The sequence below is a fragment of the Nuphar pumila genome, chromosome 2 (genome assembly GCF_984573655.1).
Source record: "Nuphar pumila chromosome 2, dmNupPumi1.hap1.1, whole genome shotgun sequence".
NCBI classification, from domain to species: domain Eukaryota; kingdom Viridiplantae; phylum Streptophyta; class Magnoliopsida; order Nymphaeales; family Nymphaeaceae; genus Nuphar; species Nuphar pumila.
Genome location: NC_143250.1, coordinates 130,902,011 through 130,911,853, shown reverse-complemented (window position 1 = coordinate 130,911,853; position 9,843 = coordinate 130,902,011).

Genomic DNA, 9,843 nt, shown 5'->3' with positions numbered 1-9,843 from the left:
GAATTTCAGATCCGTGGATCTGAGATTGTCTTTTTAGGCTTTTTTGGCCCCAAATCTGAGATCTCTAATCTGATGGTCCAATAGGGGTGTGTGTGGGGCGAGTTGGACCAGAGATCCTCAGATCTCAAGGCCCTTGAAATCCCTTGGATCTGAAACCCGAGGAATTCAAATACACCAATAGCGAATTCTGCGGTAGAAACCACAGGATGTCCAACTTTTCTGGTGGCTGGTAATGCACCAATCACCGGATGTACTGTTTACAATGGTGTAGAATGTTTTTTGATTGCCAGCAGTAGTGCTTGCTCATAGGACCAAAGAGCCTTTCAACCATGTTTCTCTGGTGAATTTTTCATCCTCTTGATTTAGAGGACCTACCGAGTAATCTGTAAGAGGTGTGTCCACACTGTTCCGGTCTGATTACAGAGATGGTCACATCTGAGTAGGGTGCAAAGGGATTGGATACAAGCATGACTGTGCTTGGTCCGAATGCAAATCCGAATTGTATTCCCAATCTCAGTCTGGATCTAAATTAAATCCAATAAATAAGGGTTAATCTAAATCAGAAAAAAGTATCGTGGTAATGCTGGATCTGGTAAAATAAGATTGAGAACAAGCTCTTAACATGTAAAAGGTTCAAACAAACTGGATATCATCTGAATCGAAACATAGCTCCAACATAAAATACCGACCCGAATTAGATTAGGATCTGAAAATGATCTGATTAAGCAAATCCAAATCGTGTGTGTATAGGCATCAAGATCTATTTAAGAATTCATGTCCGTAAATTAATTGTCAGATTCGAACAAGATGTCCTACATCTGGGTCAGACAAATCTGGACTGGTCCTGACCTTGACATGATTATAAGCACACTATACCGAGATTTAATTTGGGCCTTTATTTAGGGAAATGTTATTACATGGTTCTTATCCAGAAACAGAAACCCATGCCTAACTAGGTTTGAAACATGTAGAGGGTTTTTACCTATAAAACAGGCCAGACTGGTGCAATTTTCCCCTACCACTTGTTTTCCAAAATATTTATGTGCAAGTATAACTCTTACATTATTCTAAAACATTACATTTATTGACTTGGTAAAGCTTTTAATGCATCGGTTGCATTGTTACCCTGCATTACCACCATCCAGAAATGCTTTTATTTGTATTTATTCCACACCCTTGAGTAACCACACGGTTGTCTTCAAGCTTCAAACATTCCAAATACTAATATGGGCAAATATGCCAATTCCTATCCAAATAGATCCAACCCATAAATTCCAGCCTCATTATTTTGTGCACTGTAGAAAATAACAATTCATTACATAATAAATACATGAATAAAATAGTTGAAAAGAGTATAGATGAGATTCTATAAGCATATTCCTCTCTTTGGTCCGATCCATCCATTACTGATACCAGATCGATATTAGGTCCATTAACATTTCAAGCTCAGGCAAGATCTACATATATGCCCAGGTCAAGCACTGGATTTGGATCCTACTAGATCCGTCATAACCGAAAACTGGCAAAGATGGGCGAGATCTACATTTCAGCTGAGCTATTGGGTCCTGGTCCTTACGAGAAGTACAAGGTCCAGGCCCAGATACGGTACGACCAGATCCAATTCATCTTTTCATGGATCGATTCGTACCTTACCCGAACCGTTGGCTGCCCTGGTCTAGCTCAATATTTCATTGTCAACCCCAACTTTTCTCAGGCGGGAATTTTGAAGAAAGCGAAAAGAAAATTCCCGAATCCGAATTCCCTTCCCCCCCTCCCTTTTCCCCAATCCCAATTTACGCGTTTATACTGATCGTACTCTGGGCCAACATAAACGCCACGCTTCTTGTCCCCCTCTTCATGTGGGCAAAGGTTACGTATCTTGAATTCTTCACTCATTGTTGATTTTGAACAGCAAGATCTCTAAAGAATCTTCGGCCACCTGGTATCATACCCTCTACCGGTCGAGCTTAAAAAAAAAGGAGAATGAAGCTGGAGTTGTAGGAAGTGCGTGGCTTGATTCTTGGTTGTTCAAGTTCGTGAAGCAATTTAGCCAAATTCCAAATCCCGGATTTCCATGCCGCTGACATCCCACGTGGACACTCGACCGCCACGCTCCAAAGATATCACGTGAAGCGGCGCCTGAACGTGATGCTGAGTGCGGAACAGGCTGGCGCGTCGTCAGCATGTATCCCCCCTCTGAGCTGGCATATCCTTTTTACCATGATGAATCTATCTGGCACGTACAAAGAGCAACGTGGCTGGATCTTAAACCGCACGACAGCTTCCCTGATGAGGTACCTCCGGGTCGCACAAATCGCCTTTCTTTCACGTCAAGGAAGCAAGAGACGCCAGCTAGGCCGTTGCTTTCACGTCAGCAAGATTACGTGTCCTCAATATACACGTGGCAGCCGACAGTCGCCCTAGTGTTTTTTTGAGTTTTTTTTTTGTCCCTCAGACTCGGTTGTTTGGGGCGAACGAGGAAGTTGGCAATGATTCCTTCTCTAGGGCTGACGTGGCAGAGAAGCCCTATCATCATGTGACACGTCATCATCATGGATTATGTTGGTGCACTCGGGAGCTCACATGGCGTGCAAGCGAGGCCCATTGGTTCCCTAGGGATGTCAATGAATGGGATTTTATCCGATGTCCCGCTGTGCATTTGAAAACCATATCCTATTAGGATCGGATACGGATATGGTTTTGATTGTTTATTACCTAATTCGACAAATGTCCAAATTTTATGGATATTTGAATTCATTTACAGGTAAAAACAGCAGATCTCGTATGAACTTTTCACCATTCTAATCCGAATCTCTTTAGCCAACATCCAATTAGTCAGACATGGTATTGGGGGGACTACAGCCGATCCAGATCCAAATTCGAACCGTTTACATCTCTAATGGTGCGAGAAGGCAATCGGAGCCCCAGTTCCAAGTAGGTCCCACTTGTGGTGATTTGGATTTTGGTGCATAAGGTTTTTGAATCAATAATAACCAATGTTAAATACCAATTTCAGGATGACTTAAGTGGAGGATGAAGAGTTGTATTGACTATTTATAGAGGGTTCATGAACGTAAGCTATTGGTCAATGGTCATTTTCACTCTCCTAAATTGGCGTGCTATCAATTATAAAATATTAATCACTGCATGTTGCTAAATTTGTTAAAGAAAAGATTGGATGATACTCATTCGATGATGATGACATCATCAGCCCATAGCAAAAAACAATACGCAAGAAGTTGAACATACCTAAATTAGGTATAATACGAAAAATTGAATGCGTTCTTTTAATGATACAACTTTGGAGTTCAAGAACTTGGTCATGTTTTCTGTGAAATTGTGGAGCACTCATAACGTGCCACGAGGGGTTGATTAAAACAAACAGACACAACGTGCATACCTGAAAATTGCGTTTATTAAAAAATCACAGAGAAATTTTTTATTTAAATCGCATATAATTACACAACAAAGACACGTTAGATCAAGAAAATTATCAAATTTTCGGGAGTTGTGGTCTAATGAGGTTGGAGATGATTATGACAGCTGCTGAACTATCAAACCAGTGATCCACAAGCGTATAAAAACAACACCACAAGAAGTCATCTATCAGATAAATTGGTGCTGACAATTAATATAATTATCTTTCTTTTTTTAATTTAAAACAAGGGTCGTGAGCAGTGACTTCTCATCTTCCTAACCCCTCTCTCCCTCAATCAAATTCATTCCACTTAGAGATAAACATTAGATAAAAAAAACCATTGGATTATGAGAATCGATCAATACCCAATAGGTAAACTCTCTCTCTCTCTCTCAAACTCATTCCACTTGGAGATAAACATTAGATAAAAAACCATTGGATTATGAGAATGGATCAATACCCAATAGGTAAACTCTCTCTCTCTCTCTCTCTCTCATGTGGAAGGTTACTAATAACCTTGCTCAATTGCACCTCAAAATTTTAACTTGGTGATAGACACCCCAATCTTTTTTGTAGCTTGTTCATTTGTCTGCACCTACAATTTTTTACACGCAAGGATATGGTGGGCCTCCTAAATATCATCACTCATAGAATGCCTTCCACATGTGACACACTTTCATGAGAGATATGGCTCAAAAGCCAAGAGTCAATAAAATAAAAGGGCTCCATATTTTTGTTTTATTAGTGATGGTAATTAGCAATCAAAACCATCCTCTTATAGAAAGAAATAGGTACTAGGCAAAATTGAGTTTGATCCAAGACATTCTATTTTCCACCCATCATCATTTATCATCAGCATGTATACATAGGCGGAACAAGTTACACGCTTCAATAAGTAAACACCTGCACTTTTACAAGAGCCGAAAGTGATTGCAATGTTGCACCAAATAGCTAGCACTATGCGTATCATGTGAAACAAGGACACGTTCATCGATTACAGTATTTTCTAATATGGTAGGAATTGATCATCAAAGCTATTGAGATGCTAGTAGTACAAAAGTCCATATATAATGGCAGTAGTGCTGAGTTTAGACGTTGATCATCAATAGCTCCATAACGTGTATTAGTTCCAAAATACAAATTTGATCACTGTAATTTGTTTATAATACATACATGAGTGAGAATTAAAAACATGGTTTTGTGATTAAGCCATTTGTGTCATCAAAGATGAACCCCATTTTCTACATGCTAACGCATAGTGTGAGAAGCAGGCACCCTGGCACATGATTCTTAGTAAATAAGTCGGGCAAGCTAAGATTGGGCCTTAGTCTCGAGCCGAGCTTTATGAGCCGATCACCAGCTGGTTCGTTTTTTTAAAAGTTTGCCTTTTATTAAAGCTTGATAATATTTATAAAAAATATGTATAATACATGCATAAAACATATATAATATGCACTTCAAAGATTTAATATACATAATATATGTATAAAATATGTAAAACCAACCTATAAAACCCGAGCCAAGTTGAGCTTTCCATGTTCCTGCTTGGCTTGTTTACCTAAACGAGCTGGCTGGTAGCTCAGCTTAACGAGCTCAATTTCCAAGCCAAGCCAAGCCAAGCCAAACAGCGAGCAACTCATTTTTATTTCCCAGCCTACTATTGGACCTATGTCACAAGTTGAGCTTGTTTAACCCCCTGTGTTTTTCGGCAGGGGGCGGGGGGGTCGACCCCCTGTCAGAAAACGCAGGGGGTTGACCCCCTGCCGCCGTCGTTTACCTGTCTCCGGGCGGCGGGGCGTGCGGACGATGGGACCGGCGAACGACGGGAGTGGGACCGACGAACGGCGTGAGTGGGCGAACGACGAACGGCGGGAGTAGCGAAAGAAGAAAAAGAAAAGCTGTCTGGGATTAGGGTTATTCGAAACTTAACGACGGATTAATTCCGTCGCTAAGCCAACGTAAATCAAATTTACGAAACGAGCGACGGACTATAGTCCGTCGCTACTTAGCGACGGAACAGATTTTATCGCAAACGTCGTCGCCAAATGTTGCGGCTGTAATGACAAAACAATATGTCGCAAAATCCGTCGCTAATTAGCGGCGGACGTGATGACATACTATATTCCGTTGCTATATCCGTAAGCTTCATTCATTATAGTGACGGATGTTTTTCGCTCGTTAAGTCGTCGCTAACTAGCGACAGAAATATTTCGTCGCTAAAGTCCGTCGCTAACAACGTATTTTCTTGTATTGAAAACGGACACAAACCATGACTCGATACAAGATCTTGCACTGATGGCCACATATATAGCGGTCAACTGCTCCATGGCCTGTGGCTCGTCAACACATTAGTAAGTCTGGTCGGAATGCGACACTCATCAAATCGGCCTTCTCCTTTTTAGGAAATATAGTTATGCCCATGGGCGTGGATCTACCTTGGTTCAGTTTATATGGGCCAAGCTTGAACCAGGGTTTTGACCTCTGGCCTACCCTCAGACCCTTGACCCATTAACAGGCAATAGGCCTGTCTGGTGGAATTGGCTGGGCCAGCCCTCACCCTTACTGCCATGTGTAAATTTATGCTAGATTTTTCTTTATCAAAATTCTTGTTTTTTTCTTCTTTATTCCTCAGCCACCAGCATTCTTGTGCAAGTGGACCCCAATTCCGGCTTTTTTTTTTTATTTTAGGTTATATCATGTGCAGCTGCTCCATCACTACCTACTGGTTAACCACTTAAAGTCTTAAATTATAATTTTCTTTTTTAATATTTTGTGGGACTAAGTTAAGCATGTGTTTTAGCTTTGCCTCCTTTTTAATATATAATAACATGGTGGCTGAAATTAATCTTTCCTAGAAATGTAATCAAATATCTAGCTTGATAGCTTATTTTTAACAGGATTAATCATGTTCTTATGCCTTCTATATTTGTACAAGAATCATATACGTGTCAGGGATATAGTCCAAACAATTTGATCACATATATATAATTCAATCAGAACATTGCCGAAACTTTACGAAAGTTTAATGTGTTCGTTTGCTAGTATATCTTTTTATTTTGGGCTTATATTAATGTTTGAATATAAATAAAAACAGAATAAATTGGTTGAACCTATGGGCTATATATATGGTCCACAAAGTTTAACAAAAAAAGCGAGTCAATTTCTGTGGGGGCACCAAGTGAAGCCAAAGAATGATTCTTTGTGCCGTCCCAAAAGGCAAGCAACAACCAAAACAAGGAGAAAGATGGAACAGCCAAAGTTATTTTACACAGAAACCAAAATAGAAAAAAAAAAAAACTTGGGTTGTTATGAATTGGAAAGCATAACCCTTATTGCTTGGCCATGATATTCGTCAATGAGGATTGTCTGCATATATTTATCACGCTAGTTTTGGCCCTGTGTGTTTAGTAACACAGAATGACACGACATGACATGTGACAACCCATGTTATTTTTCTATTATAATATTATCAAAATTTTTATATCAATTAAACAAAGAAAAAAGATTGGCGTCCTTGTGTGTGATGCGTGCTTCGGATTAGGGTTTCAAGTGGTTTAGATACAGAAAAGGGTAAGACTCATGTGGTTTCCTCTAAAAATAGACAAGTTTATTGATTTTCTTTTTTTTCTTTCATATTCTTAGAGTCTTCTTAACCCAACTTGCACGTCCTTTCATCAAGTCTAAAAAATTAGGAGAAGACACCCCTTGAGTGGGCCCCACCAAGCTCAGCTGGTCCCCTTACTGGATTTTAAATATGGGTCAACTGGATTTGTATCATCCTCTCCTCCTCCTTGAAATTTGCCTAATCCACTAGGCATGAATTTGGGATACCACTTTTGAAGGGTACTTTGAGTACCGATATAATCTCCTCTTATCATCCCAAACATTTACGTATCCATCACATCCTCTTGTTTCAAAAGTACCATAGATGGGACGAAAAGCAATGGCATTAACAGGATATACCTTATCCCTTTCAGCTTCATATTTGCGGTGGCACTTGAAGACATATTTTTTAGTTTGAACAACCTCTGATAATTCGAACAACTCCTTAACAACATGACCCTCAACAGAGCTAACCGCAAATTTTGTCTCCTTAGGATAGCATCTCACACATCTTACTTTGATATTTCAAAGAGGACTCTCTCCTTTGCTCAAGCTGAGACATGTTCTGCAAATCATAGACATTGACATGCCCTTCAGTTGTTGCCACCACTAAACGATGGCCAACAAGTGACATGAAATATATACATTCTGGTTGTAAGTCCCAACATGGTTACAACTTGAACCACTTGCATCACCTATCATTCTTTCTATATAAACATGTAGCTTTTCTTGTTGCCTTACCTTCTCTAGCTATTAGGAGCCTTTGACACATTCACCGCCATTAGGCATTTTATGAACTTTCAAAATTCAGAATCGAATAGGGATAAGTTCTCTTTTTCGTCCATATGAACCTCTTCACGACCACCCAAAGGGGATAAGTGGTAATGGTGGAGAAGATTGGAGATCTTTTCGGTTTTATAAGGAAGTAAGAACCTTCTCGTATAGATGACCACTTCACCCAACACTTGATAGTGGGGGTGGCTACTTGGACCTCCTCAATAGTCCTCTTCCATTTTTGTATTTTTTTACTATATTTTTGCATCTTACATGCCTTGCTCTCTATATATTGCAATTTACAACAAAAAGAACACCCAACTTTCCTTTCTCTATTCACTGAGATAAGGCATCAGTGACACAATTTTCTGGTCACTTCTTGTATTGGAGTTCGAAATCGTACTCTATCATTTTGATGACTCATTTTTGCTTAAGCACTGTTCCATGAGATACTTAAGATTTTTATGGTTGGTGAGGACCAGGAAATGCCTCCCAAGTAAATAGGGTCTTCATTTCTCAAGCGCCAACATGATGGCGAGCTTTTCCTTCGCGTTCATCGACAAAGCCTTGGCATAGTTGGTGAGGCTTTTGCTTATGAAAGTCAATGGGTGGCCTTCTTGTATCAAGACAACACCAATCCAGATGTCACATGCATCAATCTTTACAATGAACTCCTTTAAAAAATTCGGTAAAGCTAGCACGGTAGCCTCAAATATGGATCGCTTGAGTTTCTCAAAAGTGAGTTCATACCCTTTTGACCATGAAAATGTATTCGCTTTCATCATTGTCGTTAAGGCGGCAACAATAATGTCATAGTCTCTTACGAACCCTTAACCATACCTAGTGAGTCCAGATAATCCTCTCAAGGCTTTAACGGATGCGAGCTTAGGTCAAGAGAGTATGACCTTGATCTTATGCTTAGACCATGTTTATCCACAATATGGCCATGATAGGACACTCTATGGTATCCGAAGTTGCATTTGGACCTCTTAGCTATGAATTTATGCTACCTTAAGGTGATCTGATGGTCTTGGGATCCTTGGGGAGGTTGGTTCAGTGAATACGTTCTTGATTTTGACAAGAATCCCTTTCATTTTGAGAAAAACTTCCTCTTCTTCGTAACATGTTTGATCCTTCAAATTGACAATGCAAAGTAAGACCTCTTGAGTAGCTCTAAAAGTTTTGACAGCTTCATCTGAGCTTACTTCATCTCCTCCCTTAAGTCTATAAGCCTTACTAACGAATTCAGTTTTATTTTAGCTCCCTCCTCCTTACTCGATTTGCAGTTTTTTCGGCCAATCAAGGGATCAACTAGGCCTTTTTATGAAAGACAAATTTTTAATTGCCCTTCCCTCATCCTATTCTTCATAAAATATTCTTCTAGGGTTTGGGGGTCTAGATCTATGAACTCGGCCTATATGTCCTCCCTAAGTCCTCCCATAAATGAGTCTACCAATGCGATTTCAGACCAATCATCACACATGGTAAATGGGTCCTTGAATTTTGCTTGATATTCTTGATCAGAGCTCTTTTGCTTCATGTTTTTCAATTTAACATTACGGTTCATGTAGGGTGAGGGTCCAAACCTCTTTAAGAATTCTCTTTTGATCTTGAACCAAGTAGGTGTCCTATGGCATTACTCATGCCATCAGTACCACCTTAAAGCTTCACCATCGAGGTGACCAATGATGCATCCTAATTGTTTTTCTGGGAGCACAATTTAGCTTACAAAATATTGTTTGGGATTACATATCCAATCTTGTGGCTTTTTCTTGCGAAAGTGGGAAATAAGAATTTTATCAATCATGAAAATGAAACACCTAGATTTTGCATTCACGAGCCTATTTCACGCTCTTCTAGGTGCGGTCCAAAAATGAATTCTTGTGCCTCCTTGTCTTTTGGATTGTCATGCTCCTTGTGGACACCTGCACTGTGGTTAGCAAATACGAATTGTTGTTAGTGGCCTGAACTCTCTTTTGGAGTTATTATAGCAAGTTTGTTATTTGTTAGAAGTTAGCCTCGAGACCGGTTATGTGGTTTCCAACACC